The sequence below is a fragment of the Tupaia chinensis genome, unplaced genomic scaffold (assembly GCF_000334495.1).
Source record: "Tupaia chinensis unplaced genomic scaffold, TupChi_1.0 Scaffold139943_1, whole genome shotgun sequence".
NCBI lineage: Eukaryota > Metazoa > Chordata > Mammalia > Scandentia > Tupaiidae > Tupaia > Tupaia belangeri.
The window spans coordinates 2,181,331-2,199,507 of record NW_006199822.1 but is presented as its reverse complement, the minus strand read 5'-3'; the positions used below and the strand labels follow the sequence as shown (position 1 = coordinate 2,199,507).

General features: G+C 44.7%; 1 protein-coding gene and 1 pseudogene across 5 annotated transcripts in view; both read right to left on the bottom strand.

Annotated features, from left to right (window-relative positions):
• Positions 1-18,177, bottom strand: part of OSBPL3 (oxysterol binding protein like 3) — a 226,841-nt gene that overhangs the window by 190,264 nt on the left and 18,400 nt on the right. For all 5 annotated transcript variants that reach the window (XM_027765935.1, XM_027765934.1, XM_027765936.1 and 2 more), the window contains exon 2: positions 5,594-5,722. The gene's annotated coding sequence lies outside the window, so the exon portion shown is untranslated. The remainder of the gene's footprint in view (positions 1-5,593; positions 5,723-18,177) is intronic.
• LOC106736426 (nucleophosmin pseudogene) lies at positions 9,501-10,522 on the bottom strand (annotated as a pseudogene).

The following is an 18,177-nucleotide window of genomic DNA, read 5'->3' as shown; positions in this document are numbered from 1 at the left end:
TCGTTGGGCGAGCCCCCGCGCCCTTTAGCAAAAACCTCTCAAAAAAAAAAAAAAACCTACCTTTTCCTTTACCAAAAGAATAAGTAACAAAATTATAGTAAATGAAGTTATTTGTTTTTTTTTCTTTTCTTTTCTTTTGAAGAGGTTTTTGCTACAGGGTGCGTGCGCTCACCAGAAAGACAGAGAGAGAAAGACAGAAAGCGAGAAATCACCCCCCAAGGCGGATGGTCACACCACAATCCCTTCTCCTCCATTCTCCTCTAGGGATCTTTGGCATACCCACACACACATGCCCAGGTCCGGGACGCAAACCACCGTCAACTACATGGGAGTCCAGCGACACAGTCATTACACCAACTGCTGATCCCAAGTTATTTCATAAACAATACACTTGCCTGGAAATTTCATATCAGCCACTGAATGATTGTGTGCAAATTGCTTAAAACCCTGAGTCTCAGCTTTTTCATTTGTAAAACAAATAAATACTGCCTCCTTACTTGGTTACTGTAAGGATTAAAGGAAGGAATGCATTTGAACAAATTTTATAAACTCTGAAAAACATATTAACTGTTAGACTAAAATTCTAAATCCTTTAGAATAGTATCCCTTTTCTTAGGGGGGGAGGTGTTAATTGTATTTACTTTGAATAGCTAATACCTTCACCTTGTTTGAAACTCTAACGGTGGAAAAGGATGTAGAGTGAACTGTCCCTCCCATTCCTGCCCTCCAGCCACCTAATTATCCTCTCACGAATGAGTTAATGTAATCAACTGCGTATGGACTTTTTTGGATATACGTACATTTGCCCCCAGTTTTTACATGAATGCTGTCATACAATACACTGTTTACACATTCTCTTTTCCATTTAGCAATGTATCTTGGAGAAAGTTGTGTACCGATGTATCTAATACAGAGGAAGCCACTGAATGGATGGACTGTAACATACTTAATATTCTTCCACGTTGAAGTTATTACCAACCCTTTGCCATTACAACCTTTGGCTCCCATATAAGCATTTGGAAGGTATATTTCTTTTTTCTTTTTTTTTTTCTTTTTTTTGGGGGGGTGGGAGAGGTTTTGCTATAGGGCGCGTGCGCTCGCCAGACAGACAGAGAGAGACAGAGAGACAGAAAGCGAGAAATTACCCTCCCAGGGGGATGGCCACGCTGCAATCCCTTCTCCTCCATTCTCCTCTTGGGATCTTGGGCACGCACGCACATGCGCCCAGAGTGAGTTTTAAGCAACGGGGTCCGGGCTGTGAACCGCAGTCGACTACGTGGGAGTTCAACGACATAGCCATTACGCTAACTGCTGGTTCCCCCACATCCAGGATTTGAACCAGAGGTGGCCATGTGGGAGTCTAGCACCTTTAACCATCACACCTTCAACCATCACCTGCCGGCCCCATAAGAGCATATTTTAGAAGTTTCATTAAGCATCGCTTCATTCTGCCATGTACATACACGAGCATCTTGAAGGTCAAGACTACACTCTTCCTCTTGGCATTCTCTGTGATGTCCAGCACATGCACTCAATGTGGAAGGAAGACAAAATCAGGAAGTCAGACAATGACTTTCCAACTGCATGTGTCTTTAAAATGATCTTGTAAACCTAGTGAAGACAATAGAATACAGGGACGATCTGAAGACTTGTTCTTTGGCCTAGAGGTTTATATCACAATATATGATGCTAATTTTTTCCTCTATGTTTTTGTTTAATGTTGTTTTTAACACCGAAATCTTGGCTGTGACTTAAATGACTAAAGAATGTATCTCCAATCAAAATAGTTTTAAGTTTATTTTCTTTCTTCTATGAGCAAGAGATAGACAGCATCCCCATAGGGTCTTTTTCATTTCTATTTTTTTTCTTTATTCATGACAGAATATGCATGAACGTGACAGTGAAAGGGAAAAAGAAAGAGAGGAACACGCTCCACAGGGGCTGGTCACACCGTGATCTCCTTCCTCCAGTCCCTCTGGCCCACACGTGGGCCTGATGTTCTCCAGGCTGACCAGCTGGGGGATCTGAACTATGTTGACCATGTGGGATCTAGCTTCTCTGAGCAGCTCATTAGTGCTGTACCGCAGAACAAGCCCTACCTACCAGGGTCTTAATGCAGTGATCTATCCCCAGATCATGGGCACACATGTGACCACAGTACCCAAGGAGGTTTCCAGACACAAAGCCAGAATCCTCCCATGTGGGCCAGTCTCACAGGGCATTGCATTTTACCACTGAGCCACAATCGGGCCCCCTCAAAGTATTTTCTAAAGTAATGGACTAAGGTCTGAAAAACCTATTGAATATGTGATTAACTTCTTTACTAATCAAGGAAACGCAATTGTTAAACCACAAAATAACATTCACAAAATGAATAAAATTAAAAAGACAGAAAATAACAAATAAGGTTGTAGAGCAACTAGAATTCACATATCCTGCTGGAGGAGAAGGTAAATTGGTACAACTATTCTGGAAAAGTGGGGGAATCAATTAAAGCTGAACACATTCTAACCCTGTAACCCAGCAATTCTGCTTTCAACAGGCGTGCTCTTGCATCTTGAAGGTCAAGACTACACTCTTCCTCTTGGCATTCTCTGTGATGTCCAGCACATGCACTCAATGTGGAAGGAAGACAAAATCAGGAAGTCAGACAATGACTTTCCAACTGCATGTGTCTTTAAAATGATCTTGTAAACCTAGTGAAGACAATAGAATACAGGGACGATCTGAAGACTTGTTCTTTGGCCTAGAGGTTTATATCACAATATATGATGCTAATTTTTTCCTCTATGTTTTTGTTTAATGTTGTTTTTAACACCGAAATCTTGGCTGTGACTTAAATGACTAAAGAATGTATCTCCAATCAAAATAGTTTTAAGTTTATTTTCTTTCTTCTATGAGCAAGAGATAGACAGCATCCCCATAGGGTCTTTTTCATTTCTATTTTTTTTCTTTATTCATGACAGAATATGCATGAACGTGACAGTGAAAGGGAAAAAGAAAGAGAGGAACACGCTCCACAGGGGCTGGTCACACCGTGATCTCCTTCCTCCAGTCCCTCTGGCCCACACGTGGGCCTGATGTTCTCCAGGCTGACCAGCTGGGGGATCTGAACTATGTTGACCATGTGGGATCTAGCTTCTCTGAGCAGCTCATTAGTGCTGTACCGCAGAACAAGCCCTACCTACCAGGGTCTTAATGCAGTGATCTATCCCCAGATCATGGGCACACATGTGACCACAGTACCCAAGGAGGTTTCCAGACACAAAGCCAGAATCCTCCCATGTGGGCCAGTCTCACAGGGCATTGCATTTTACCACTGAGCCACAATCGGGCCCCCTCAAAGTATTTTCTAAAGTAATGGACTAAGGTCTGAAAAACCTATTGAATATGTGATTAACTTCTTTACTAATCAAGGAAACGCAATTGTTAAACCACAAAATAACATTCACAAAATGAATAAAATTAAAAAGACAGAAAATAACAAATAAGGTTGTAGAGCAACTAGAATTCACATATCCTGCTGGAGGAGAAGGTAAATTGGTACAACTATTCTGGAAAAGTGGGGGAATCAATTAAAGCTGAACACATTCTAACCCTGTAACCCAGCAATTCTGCTTTCAACAGGCGTGCTCTTGATAAAAACACACACATATGCCCACCACAAACTAGGTACAAAATACTGGTAACAGCACTAATCCTAACAGCCCCAAATGAGAAAAACCCAAATGCTTATCAATACCAGAATAAAGAAGCAAATTCTGGCACATACAGTAGAATTTTAACAGCAATGAGAATGAACGAACTACACACCAAAACACAAGTGAGTCTCATAGACCTCATGAGTCCATTCACATAAATTACGAAGACATGCAAAGCTAACCTGAGGGTGTCACAAATCAGGGCAGAAGTCACCCATTGGGTCTGTACCAGGAACTGGGGAATATCTGAAGGGGACTCTGAGGGATTGGTAATATTCTGTTTCTTGACATAGATGCAAGTTACACAGACGTGTGCATCTTATGACAACTTGTTAACCTATACACTAACCTAAAGCTTTGTATGCTTTTCTGGATTTACATTATACTTCAGTCAAACAAAATGTTATCTAAAATCAAAGAGAAGCAATTGGTTAAGCTTAAGCTTCTGAAAGAAAATATAGTCCTTCTGAAATACCTTTCAAAGATAAATGTATTGCTTTTATTCTTGTTAATTCTGTGGGGATTATTAATCACTTGAAACACAACTGACTTGTGCTAGTTTGACCCACTCGCTCACTACGAAAAAGAGCTCTTGGGGGAAACCAGCAGTTACGGTAATGGCTATATCGCTGGACTCCCACATACTCGACCGCGGTTCGCATCTCGGACCCAGTGGCTTAAAACTCATGCCGGGCTCATGTGCATGTGTGCCCAAGATCCCGAGAGGAGAAGGGAGGAGAAGGGATTGCGGCGTGACCATCCCCCCTGGGGGGTGATATCTTGTTTTCTGTCTCTATGTCTCTCTCTGTCTGTCTGGCAAGCGCACGTGCCCTACAGCGAAAATCTCTCAAAAAAAAAAAAAAAAAAAAACAGCTCTCTACAAAAAAATATTCTCATTCTTTTTCTTTTTCTTTTTTTGGAGAGGTTTTTGCTATAGGGCGCATGCGCTCACCAGACAGACAAAGAGAGACAGAGAGACAGAAAGCGAGAAATCACCCCCCAGGGGAGATGGCCACGCAGCAATCCCTTCTTCTCCATTCTCCTCTCGGGATCTTGGGCATGCAAGCACACGTACCTGGTGTGAGTTTAAGCCACCGGGTCAGGGACTCAAACCACTGTCGACTATGTGGGAGTCCAGCGACATAGCCAGTACGCTAACTGCTGGTCCCAGTAATCTTCAATTTCTAAACTAATGCAGGAGTTACAAATGATATTTAAATTTTTTGATTAAAGAAAAAAGAATGAAGTGACCAAAGAAGGTCAGTTATTTAGAACAGTCAAAGATTACGGGAAAAGATGAAAATAATTTCCTTAAAATGGTAACAAAACAGCAATTGCTCTTAAATGAACCTTCTGTTGAACCGCAGAGGAAAGAAACAACTATTTATTCCAATGCAGACATGTGCCTCAGCACCCAGCTTTCCTCCCAATATTATTTTAAAACACTGCACAGCCGACAAGGAATGAAAGAGAGAGAGACCGAATACCACAGGAGTAGTAATTAAGGACAAATGCAGGTGTCTGAATAGAGGGAAACTCTGGGAAATGAAACACCAGTCCTTCTACATCATTAGCCTTCTAAAAATATTCTCATAATACAAAGGCATGCCTTGTGTGGTAGAGAAACGAAAGCAAAAACCCCATCAAAATGGTTTTGGTCTATCTTGACCACAGCCCAGACACAAATACTTAGGAGACTAAAAAAAAGACGACAAATTGATGGCACTGAACCAGTCAACCAGGGCTTAAAGTAAACATGGGAAACTAGACAACACAAAATCGATGTATAGTAAGCTCCATTATCTGTGTTCCTACAGACCGATGTTTAAAGACATTTTCTATTTGACTGTGAAATATAGAAATAACAGGCACTCTAAGAACGATGAACTTACCCCTTTCCGAACTTGCCATTAGTTCATTTTCACCTTGATCTCAACAGGACTCAGAATGGAGGCAAAAGGAAGATCTGAAGTCTAGGCAACCACCAGAGTGAGTTGACTTCACAAACGCCTTTCAACTTCCTGTTATAAAAAGAGACACCAAAAATGAAAATAAATAAATAACCCAAATCCACAAATAATGCAACACAGTTCCTCTTGGTCAATGCACAAAACTGGTTTAGCACAGTAATATCACCAAGTGGGTAGCCCCTCCATAAAGAAATAAGAAAACAGATGGGATGCTGTCAAGGCTTTAATTAAACCCCTTGATCTTACCTCGTCCACCTGCAGGCAGAGGTGCTAATAAGCAGTGAAATTTCGAGAAGGCAGGTAGCAACAAGGAAAACAAGCCAGGGATTTGAATGAACAAACCTTCAAACAATTTTTTTCTTAAATCTGGAACTAGGAATTCTCAGTTCGTGTCATGATAGAAGTGTCTTTCCTTACAGAGGAAAGAATTAGAATTAGCCACTAACAATCTGAGCTAAGACTGGCAAGATGGAGAAAAAGATCAAGAGTTACCTTCTTCCCCCCAATATCAAAGCATATTTATTAAAGATACCTGGGCTGCCCATTTGATCCTATCGTGTGTATTACTGACCTGACTGAACAAATTCAGAGAACAGAGGATCGTCACAATCTAGCCAAGACTAGGTAAAATGAGTCTGAAATTAGCAGTAGGAACAGAAAGAAGCAGCATTTGCTGAGGACCTGCTATGATCTAAATGCTTGTGTCCCCCTCAAATCCCTATGTTGAAATTTTAACCTTGAAAGTGATACTGGAAAGTGAGGCTTTTGAGAAGAGGAGCCCTGATGACTGAGATGATTGCCCTTATAAAAAAAAAAACACTCCCGAGGGAACCAGCAGTTAGCGTAATGACTATGTCACTGGACTCCCACGTAGTTGACCGCGGTTCGCGTCCTGGACCCGGTGGCTTAAAACTCATGCCGGGCGCGTGTGCGTGCGTGCCCAAGATCCCGAGAGGAGAATGGAGGAAAAGGGATTGCGGCATGGCCATCCCTCCTAGGGGGTGATTTCTCGCTTTCTGTCTCTATGTCTCTCTCTTTCTCTGTCTGGCGAGCACACGCACCCTGTAGTGAAAGCCTCTCCAAAAAAAAAAAAAAAAAAACAATCCCGAGAACTGCCTTCCCCATTCACCCGACAAGGACACAGACAAGAGGTGCCATCAGTAAGAAAGTGGGCCCTCACCAGACAGCAAATCTTCTGGGGCCTTGATCTTGGACTTCCCAGCCTCCAGAACTGTGAGAAATAAGTTTCTGTTGTTCATAGCGTACTCCATTTACGGTATTTTGTTACAGCAGCCTGGATTGACTAGGAGCAGACCTAGCAAGCACTGGCAGTCAGGACGGTACATTAATCAAGAAATGACTAGAAGGTCTCTCTAAACTCAGGGGTCCACAGAACAAGAGTAGTGTAGTAAAGGACTAAACCAGCAAGTGTGCAGACTGCACCCGAGTTTGACATTGACTCATTCATTAAGCATTGACCCCGAGTGTGCGCAGCACCGCAGAGGACAGACATCTGTTATTTCTGTCTGCCCAGCCCATTCCCCCTGTTGGTATCAGCATGTCAGTCTTTCTGTGCTTCCATAAGGAACACCTGACCCATGCCTAGCCAGTGACAGCCGTGATAACTCTGCCCTGAGTAACTGGTTCAAGGTTAGGCACGGAGTGAAACAGGAACAATCAAAACCAGTAAGCATTGGGCCAGAAGGTAGTGTGGTGGTTAAGGTGCTAGAGCCCACATGGCTGACTGTGAGTTTTGAGTCCCAGATCCAGGGGCATGTGTGCATACCCAAAATATCTGCTAAGAGAATGGAGGACAAGGAACTGTGGCATGGCCACCCTTCGGGGGGGAGGGGGTGGTGGTCTCACTTTCCCGCTCTTTCAACCTTCTCTGTCTCTCTCTGCAAGTTGCACTTTAGCAAAAGTCTACAAAACAAAACAAAATCTGCAAGCATCTAACAGTTGCTTAACAAGTAGGAAATGAGCCTGTGGCGACTAAGAAGTACTTAGGTGAAGAAAGCCTGCTTGAGAATGAGGCTGGATGAAAACACAGTAGGAAAGGGCAAGAAACAAGGTGTTTTTTTGTTTTTTGTTTTTCTTTTTGCTATAGGGCACGTGCGCTCGCCAGACAGACAGAGAGAGACAGGGAGACAGAAAGCGAGAAATCGCCCCCCAGGGGGGATGGCCACGCCGCAATCCCTTCTCCTCCATTCTCCTCTCGGGATCTTGGGCACACACGCACAGGTGCCCGGCGTGAGTTTAAACCAGCAGGTCCAGTACTTGAATCGCGGTCAACCACATGGGAGTCCAGTGACATAGCCATTACGCTAACTGCTGGTCCCAAGAAACAAGATCTTGATGATCTGATTTGAGCCCCTAGGTCCAGCTACGCCTGAAGCTGCCCTACTCTTGAATATTTTGGCAACATAAGACAATAAATTCTCTTTCAAATTATACTTATGTAGGTTGGATCTCTGGTCCCTACAAACAAATGTCCTAAATGCCCTAATACCCCTGCCACCTCACTCCTTTAAAAAAAAACAATTTAAGGCTCCTCCCCCATTTAAAATTCTTTACAGGAATAACTGTTTGGCCAGAGGAGCCACTAATATATATTTTTTAATAGTAATAATAGGGGCCAAGTGATCATTAAGGTGCTGCACTCCCACACGCCCAACCATGACTAAGCTCCATAACGGGAACTGTCACTCTCTCTCTCTCTGCCTCCTCTCTCTCTCTCTCTTTCTCTCTCTTTCTCTCTTGGGCATGTATGCCCTAGTAATAATAATTTAAGTATCTTTTTTGTTTTTATTGCCAGAGAGCACATGCACATGCCAAAGAGAAAGAAAGCACCCCATGGATGCGTGGTCATGCCACAATCCCTTTTCCTCCATTTCTCCATCCTGTAAGGATTTGGGGCACACACTCACCCAGCATGATTTTCAAGCCACCATGGCCAGAACTCAAACCATGGTCATATGAGATCCATCTCCTTTAACCACTGAGCTCTGAGGCTGACTCTAAATATCTTCTGAAATGGGACATCCTGAGAAATGAGTATGAAGTAAGTCTGGCCTTCAATGTTGCCTGCATCTTGACATCTGAATTATTTCTTTTCAAAAATGAAAACGAGCATCTTGGCGTAAGTGATTATTAATGCCTGATCCTAATACCAGCTGGTGCAGGCTTTTAGAACACCAAAAAGCTGTCTGTTCAGTCCACCCTTGTGGGTTCTAGCAGGTCACAGAATGAAGTAAAATTTGATGGGTTTGCTGCTTGAATTCACATCTTCTTAATTTTTTTAAAAGGTTTTTGCCATAGGGTGCATGCACTCACCATTGAGAGACAGAGAGAGAGATACAGACAGAGAGAGAAAGTGAGAAATCACCGCCTTTGGGGGGAGGAGGCCATGTTTCAAGCCCTTCTCCACTCTCCTCTAGGGATAGTGGGCATGCGCACACATATGCATCCAGCCTGAGTTTCAAGACAACAGGTCCAAGAACTCGAACCACAGTTGACCATGTGGAAGTCCAGCACCTCAACCACCATGCCACCTGCTGATCTCACATCACTCTTTTTTTATATTATTAAAATATTGAGTTTATTTCACGTGTATATTTTTGTCTCCCCACCATTTCCATGTCTGACCACCACTACTGCTGTGTCCTATCACAACATTCCACGCATACGTAAAACCAAGCAAAGGGTGGAGTCCCATCTTTAAAAACTAAACAGGCATTTTGGACAACACATTCTTGGCAATAGAACCTGGACAACCTCTATCAAACACGGTAGAGAAAGTTCTCACTCTGCATTAGAAAAAGGACAGCCAGATATCAACTGTTATAGAAATGAAATAAGATGGAAAATTTTAACAAACTGTTTAAACTATTTTCTTAAAGAGACTTCCTCCACTGCCAGAGATCTTGAATAGCCTCCTGATCAGTCATCCGGAAGCAATTCTTGACATAATTGATAAATGTGGGTTCCACTTTGGGAAGAGAACCACCTTCTTCTATACTTGCTTGCATTTTTGTTTTAATGTCTTCTACAGAACTAGGTCCTTTTGGTGTTTTAGGTGTTTTTTTCTGGTTTTTTTTTTTTTTTTTTTAATGATTCTTGACCTTTTGATCTTGGTGTTGATGGTTTTGAGTCTTTTCCGTTCTGGTTTGATTTTTGAGCATTTTTGCCAGGAGTATCTCGTATAGATTTCTTCACTGGATCTTTTTCTTCTGTTTCCTCATCTTCAAAATCATCTTCATCATCATCATCTTTGTCGTCATCATCTTCGTCAGCAGCAAGTTTTACTTTTTTCTGTGGAACCTTGCTACCACCTCCAGGGGCAGATCGCTTTCCAGATATACTTAAGAGTTTCACATCCTCTTCCTCTTCTTCTTCTGACTCTGCATCTTCTTCCACAGCTACTAAGTGCTGTCCACTAATATGCACAGGCCCTGAACCACACTGCAACCTTAAGACCACAGGTGGTGTTATTTCAAAGCCTCCAAGGGAAACCGTTGGCTGTACAGACATTTTCAGTGTTGCCAGTGTTACTTTAATTGGACTGCCTTCATAATTCATTGTGTCTGCTTCAACAATGTGCAATTCATCCTTTGCACCAGCCCCTAAACTAACCGTTCTTAAAGACAACTGGTGTTCATTTTCATCATTATCCACTTTAAAGTGATAATCTTTGTCGGTCTTTAGTTCACAACCAAAAAGATAGTTTTGGGGCCTCAGGGGGCTCATGTCCATGTCCATCGAATCTTCCATGGGGTGGTGGCACGCACTTGGGTGGGCGAGAAGGTGGACGGAGGTAAACGACTACGGCTCCCGAAGACAGCCGCGCAGGATGGAATCACTCCAGGGACCTCACATCATTCTTGAACTCATATGCCCCCATGGAAAAAGGGAGATCCCACCAAGAAGAATGTGCTGGATTCCAGAAGCTTCCCTTCTGTCTACCTCCCCCAAATGAAGGCTCATCCCATGGCCAGACGACACTGCAGTGCTGGTGTCTAGCAGAGTCTGTGGGTTGTACCTGAGTCACCATCAGATTCTGATGGGCAACACAGACTCGCTATGGCAGCCTTCGGCTGAACCCAGCCAGGACGCTTCACGTCTTCTGCAGACATCTACCCTGAGTAGGGCAGCACGTGCAGCTGAGCTCGCGTAACCACCGCCCACAGGCCAGGCTGAGGTGCGAGTACGCTGGACCAGGTCCTGAATGGCGGAATGTGCCAGCATAGAGTGGTAGAAAGGGCACGGGATTAAAGGTCCAGAGGACCTGGACTGGCCCCAGTTTTGCCACCAACTACCAACCAGGAGTGCCTCTGGACAGGTCATTTCACCTGCCAAAGTGCCAACTGTCTTTTCTTCAATCTGTGAGTGGTGAAAATAGGTCAACGTTTTTCCCTGTGGGTGGAGGTCTTTATAAAGGGTAGTGAAGCCAATTTAGTGGGTCAAGACCAACATTAAAAACAAAATAGGGACCAGCAGTTAGCGTAATGGCTATGTCGCTGGATTACCATGTAGTCGACTGTGGTTTGAGTGCCGGACCTGGTGGCTTAAACTCATGCCGGGTGCATGTGCATGCTTGCCCAAGATCCTGAGAGGAGAATGGAGGAAAAGGGATTGCAGCATGGCCATCCCCCTGGGGGGTGGAGTGGGGGTGATTTCTCGCTTTTTGTCTCTCTGTCTCTCTCTTTCTTTCTGATGAGTGCACGCGCCCTATAGCAAAAACCTCTCCAAAAAAAATGATTCTAGGGTGGAACAGAGGATATACAAGGGGAGCCTGAAGCAGAAAGTGTCAGAAAGTACGGACAGGTTCAAAAAATCCACAGTGGGCTGATGTCAAAGGGACACAGGAGCCAACTGAAAGAACTCCCAATGGCCAATGCTGGGACAATTAGAGCAACAAAGCAAATAAAGTATTATCGGATTATAACCCAAAGTATAAAATAAATAGCCATGAATCGATACTGATATAAATACTGATGGAATAAGTGAGGAATGACAGTCAAATCTGCCATGTGGAAGAATGCTGAGTAGGGCCAGTGGTGGGGTGGTGGCTAGGAGGCTGGATTACAAGGGCGACTGCAGGCTCAGGTCTCAGATCCAGCAGCTTGAAAACATGCTGGCCACGTGTACGTGCATGCCCAAAATTCCAAAGGAGAAATGGAGGAAAAGGGACTGCAACATGACTGTCCCCCAGGTGGGTGCTTTCTCACTTTCCCTCTGTCTCTCTGTCTTCCGCAGTGCATGCATGAACCCTCTAGCAAATTTTTTAAAAAAGAAGGAAAAAAAAAAAGGATGCCAAGTGATTTATATAGATATCTGCCCTCACGGAGGTTGAGTGTAACTCCCCACTCCTTAAGCGTGGGCTGTGCACAATTATTTCCCAAGAATACAGTATGGAAAGAGAAGGAAAAAGAGTAACTTTTTTTTTTTTTAAGAGAGAGATTTTTTTTTTTTTTGCTATAGGTTGCATACCCTCGCCAGAGAGACAGAGAGACAGAGAGACAGAAAGTGAGAAATCATCCATCAGGGAAGATGGCCACACCACAATTCCTTCTCGTCCGGTCTTCTCTCGAGATTTTGGGCACACACGCACACGCACCCAGCATGAGTTTTAAGCCGCCATTTCCAGGATTCGAACCACAGTAGACCCCATGGGAATCAGCAACGTAACCATTATGCTATCCACTGGTTCCAGAAAAAGAGTAACTTCAGTGGAGAAACCTGAAAAACACCACCTCATCCAGATTACAACATGAACATAAACAGTGTAGTCCTCGTGTACGGTAATATGATGGGCATCACTTCATTTCACTTCACGTCTGTGATCGCCTTCCCCAAAACCGTAACCAAGTCTAATCATGAGAAAAACATCCGACAAATCCCAATGGAGGGACATTTGACAACATAACTGACCACTACTTCTCAGAACACACGAGGTCACCAAAAATAAGAAAAGTCTGATGCTATAGCCCGAAGGATCCCCCCAAATCCATGTGCTGGACACTTAATCTCCCATGTAACGGTGTTGGGAGGTGGGGCCTTTTGGAAGGTGTCGGATTAATAGATTGATGCTGGCTATGTAAAAGGACTTGTGGAAGCGGCTTGCTTTTCTGCCCTCTGCCATGTGAGAACCCAGAGTCCATACTCACCTGCCCATGCCCTTTGACCTTCTATCATGTGAGGATGCATTAGAAGGCTGACATCATGTGCTACTGCCTTGATCTTAACTTTCCCAGCTTCCAGAACCACCAAATAATACATTTCTGTTCTTAGCCCTGCTCCACAGTGCTGTGGTAAAAACACTGCTCAAGAGAAGCCAGGTCCTGGGACAAGCAGTTGGCGTAATGGCTAGGTCTCTGGACTCCTATGTAGTCGACCACGGTTCGAGTCTCGGACCCAGTGGCTAAAACTCACACCAGGCACGTATGCCGAGAGGAGAATGGAGGAGGAGGGATTGCAGCGTGGTCAATCACCCGTGAGGGGGTGATTTCTCGCTTTCTGTCTCTGTCTCTCTCTGTGTTTCTGGCGAGTGCATGCACCCTATAGCAAAAACCTCTCCTAAAAAAAAGAGAAGCCAGATCTCACATGGTGACAGTCAGCCAAAACCCCTGGCCTGGTCAGCCTGAAACACACTGGCATGGGCACAAGTAAGAGCCGATGGGCTGGAGGCTGGAAGGCAGGAATCGTGGTGTGAGCATGTGTGCGGGGAGTCATCTTTCTCTCTTCCTTTTTTCATATGCACATCCATGTGCTTGTCGTGAATAAAGAAAAACCACCTTAGATTTCGTTCTTCATAATTACTGAGTCTCCGGTGTTCAGTTTGGGCAGCACAGACTGAGACAGCCGAGAAACCATCACAGCCCGGCGGAGCCTAAGGAGACATGATAACTAGACAGAATGTGGAACCCTGGATGGGGCCCTGGAATAGTAAAAGGGCATTAGGGGAAATAAGAAATAAAGTATGGATAAAGCACGGACCTGAGTTAGTAATACATATCGGTATTGGCTCACTCATTGCTTCAGCTGTACCGTACTAACGTAAGGTGTTAATCACTGGGAAAACCGGGTCAGTCTATGGGAACTCTAGACTGTCATCACAACTTTTTTGTAATGCTAAAACTCTTCTAAAATTAAAAGCTATTTTGTGGGCTGGGGTTGTGATTAAAACAAACAACTTGTAACATACTTTCAGTGTCACAGAGCAGATCACCTCTAAGCTTTTTACTAGCTTTAAAGGCAATGCACAGGGAGCGCGAGATAGGGGCCTGCAGGTGGCATAGTGGTTTAGGTGCCACGGACTCCCACCTGGTCAACTGAGGTTTGAGTCCTGGACCCAGCTGCTTGAAACTCACGCTGGGTGCATGGGCATGTGTGCGGGTGAGAGGGTGTTGATTTCTCACTTTCTCACTTTCTCTATCTCTCCTATAAGCACACACTCCCTATAGAAAAAAAGGACCAAAAAAATTATCTAAAAAAATTAATAAGGAACCAGCAGTTAGCGTAATGGCTGTCGCTGGACTCCCATGTAGCCAACCACAGTTCGCATCCCGGACCCGGTGGCTTAAACTCACGCAGGGCACGTGTGTGTGCGTGCCCAAGATCCCGAGAGGAGAATGGGGGAGAAGGGATTGTGGCATGGCCATCCTCCCGGGGGGTGATTTCTCGCTTTCTGTCTCTATGTATCTCTCTGTCTGTCTGGCGAGCACACGCGCCCTATAGCGAAAACCTCTCAAAAAATAAATAAATAAATAAATAAATTTTAAAAAATCTAGATACAAGTCTCAGTCCAGCACTTGTTAAGTCACTCGCCTGTCCTCAGGCTGGTTTTCCTCAGTTGCCCAACAAGGTTTCTACCTGTCCTGCCTACCTCACAGAGTTGTTTTCTTGTGAAAAGCAAAGCGCAATGAAGTGATTTATAAGCATGGAAATGCTATACAAAATAAGAGGATTATGACAGCCTACTGAAAAGCAGAACTCTCTGGTTCTTTCTCATTTCAGAGCAGGCTAAAGGCTGGCCAAGACTTGGTCATGTGTCTACTGAATCAAAGCTGAGCAGCAGAAGTACCACCTGAGAACTAATTAGAAATGCAGAAGGGCTGGCAGGTAGTGTGGTGGTTACGTGCGCTGGATTCCCACATGGCTGACCGCAGTTCGAGTCCCAGACCTGGCAGCATACTTTCTCACTCTCTCTCTCTCTCTGTCCCTTCTGGTAAAATTAAAATAAATAAAGACATACATAAGTTAAATAAAATAATTCTTTAAAAATAAAAAAAAAAGAAATGCAAAATCTTGGATCAGCAGATAGCGCTGAGGGTAGGGTAGCTGGCTGCCATATGCTCAACTATGCAGTTTGAGTCCTGGGCCTGTGGCTTGACAAAATACATGCCGGGTGCATGTGCGTGAGTGCCCCAAATCCCAAAAGGATGGAGAAGAGTCTGCAGCATGATCATCCATCTCTTAGAGAATGATTTCTCACTTCCTCACTCTCTTTTTTGCTCTGTTTCTGGTGTGTGCATATGCTCTATGACCAAAAAAAAAAAAAAAAAAAAAAAAAAGCAAAGCAGGATCTTATTGTAATTTTGTATCCATAAGCAAAACTATACTTAGGTAATAAGTTCAGTTGGCTGACTAGAGTTAATAACAATTGATTGGCCTGGCCTGGTGGCATCCTGTGCAGCATACTAGACTGGGGCTAAAAGCCACTCAGTTAACCACAGGTTAAGATCTCCAGTCTGGGGACCAGCAGTTAGCATAATAGCTATGTCGCTGGACCCCCATGTAGTCGACCGCGGTTCGAGTCCCGGACCTGGCAGCTTAAACTCACGCTGGGCACATGTGCGTGCATGCCCAAGATCCCAAGAGGAGAATGGAAGCCATCTCCCCTGGGGGGGGGGGGATTTCTCGCTTTCTATCTCTCTGTCTCTCTCTGTCTTTCTGGCAAGCACACGCATCCTATAGCGAAAACCTCTCAAAAAAAAAAAAGGATCTCCAGTCTGGAGTGCATACAATGGATTACCCAAAATCCCGAGAAACAGGAGTGCAGGAGGGAGGGGATTTGCAGCATGGTCAGTCTGAGTCAAGAGTGCTTCTCTCTCTCTCTCTCTCTGTTTTGTGCATGCACGAGTGTACCTGTGTTCCCTATCATGATTTTCTTAAAATGCCAATTTAGTGTATATCTTTAAAACACTTAAAAGGAAGGATTTTCAATATTCTCAATAATGGAAAACGTTTCAGATAATAGGTATGCTAATTACCCTGATTTGATCATCGCATATTATATTCATGTTCTGAAAAATCACACTGAACTCCAATAATTACCTACAGTTATTATTATTTCATTCCATTGAAAATGAAATGAGGGGCCATAAGGTGGCATGGTGGTTAAGGCGCCGGACTCTCACATGGCCGACACAGTTCAAGCCCTAGACCTGGCAGCTTCCTTCCCACTTTCTCTTGCTCTCTCGCTGGTGAGATTAAAAAATAATAATTAATAAACGATTCTTTTTAAAAGTAAGAATACAGAATCTCAGGTACCAGCACAGACACACTGAATCAGAAACGGTGGGGTGGGACTAGCAGTTAGCATAATGGCTATGTCGCTGGACTCCCACGTAGTCGACCGTGGTTTGAGTCCCGGACCCGGTGGCTTAAACTCGCGCTGGGCGCGTGTGCGTGCGTGCCCAAGATCCCAGGAGGAGAATGGAGGAGAAGGGATTGTGGCGTGGCCATCCCCCCGGGAGGGGTGGGGGGTGTGGTTTCTCGCTTTCTCTCTCTCTCTCTCTCTCTGTCTCTCTGTCTTTCTGGCGAGTGCACGTGCCCTACAGCAAAGACCTCTCCAAAAGAAAAAAAAGAAAGAAAAAGAGTGGTGGCAGGCTCAGCCACCTCTTCCACATAGCTCCAGGGCACCCTGCTGTGATGGAATGCAGAAGCAGCACCCCTGAGAAACCTATCACTGCGTGTCCCACTTACAGGGTCTCCTCCTGCCACTGCCTCTTTGCCCAGCTGCAGTGAGCTGCCTCTATGTTCCCCAGAACTCAGGGATGTCCATTAGCATCGCTACTCTCACGAGACTGCTTGGAGAGGCGGAAGGAGAAACGGCGTCATCTAACCCCTGGGCACGCGGGCAGATCCTGACATGCTGAACCTCTGCAAGAGGGAAGAGCTACAGGAAGACCCAAGAGCGTGTTTCCTCAGCCTGGTTAGTTTGCCCAATCAGTCTGTTAAGCTCAACAATGAAGGAAAACTGGGGTACCTGTCAGGATCACACACCCCACATTTCACACAGGAAACCCATTTCCCACATCCTGTCCTCTGACTCCCAGCATTTGCCAGATAAAGATGTCTTAATCTGGGGTCAGAGAAAGCCGGCCATCTTATGTACACATCTAAGGACACCCACAGCATACACCCATGAAAATAAGGCCTCTTAATGCCAGACAACAAAAGAGGCTCTCGGGGGCCCTTAATCAAGGGGGAAAATGATGCAGAACTGAAAGTTAACACATAGCTGGAATGCAATTTTGGCCCGTGGGATCGAAGACTAGAAAAACAGGAATTACAAGTCAGGAGGTAGGATGCGTTAGCAGGTTTGCATGAAGAAGGCCATGCAGTCCTTTTACGGAACCACGTGTAGGTCACAACCCCCGTCTTTCCCTTTTCAGACACCTTGTTACTAGTATCATCCTTTCAGGACGCAGGTACAAACCTAAAACAACACTTGGCCACAGAAGCCTGAGCTGGAAACCTCATTAGGGTGAAACTTCACACTACGCTTGTTTACATGTCCGTTGAAAAAGTAAAGAACTACAAACGCAGTGTCTCTCTAAAGATGCAAGACCCGTGTCTGCCTGGTGAAGCCAGATCATTACTCCTCAGGCACAGCTCCTAAATACATCATGCACCTGCACCGATGTCAACAAACCATCATCTATTCGCCCCACTTTGCTTGTTCCACATTCATTCTTCTGGAAAATATAGCCTCCGTGCCTTAAGTCCTGACAGATCATAAGTTTCTGACACTGGGCCAGCAGGTGGCATGGTGGTTAAGCTGTTGGACTCCCGCATGGCCAACTGCAGTTCACATCCTGGACCTGGCAGCTTGCCTTCTCACGTTCTCTCTCTCTCTCTTTCTCTCTCCTCTCCCCCATGAGCGCACATGCCCTGGAGCAAATTTTAAAATAATAATAATTATTATTGGGACCCAGCAGTTAGCGTAATGGCTATGTCACTGGACTCCCACGTAGTCGACCACGCTTCGCATCCCGGACCTGGGGGCTTAAAACTCACGCTGGGTGCATGTGCGTGCGTGCCCAAGATCCCAAGAGGAGAATGGAGGAGAACGGATTGCGGCGTGACCATCCCCCCTGGGGGTGATTTCTCGCTTTCTGTCTCTACATCTCTCTCTGTCTGGCGAGCACACGTGCCCTATAGCGAAAACCTCTCAAAAAATTATTATTATTATTATTATTATTATTATTATTATTATTATG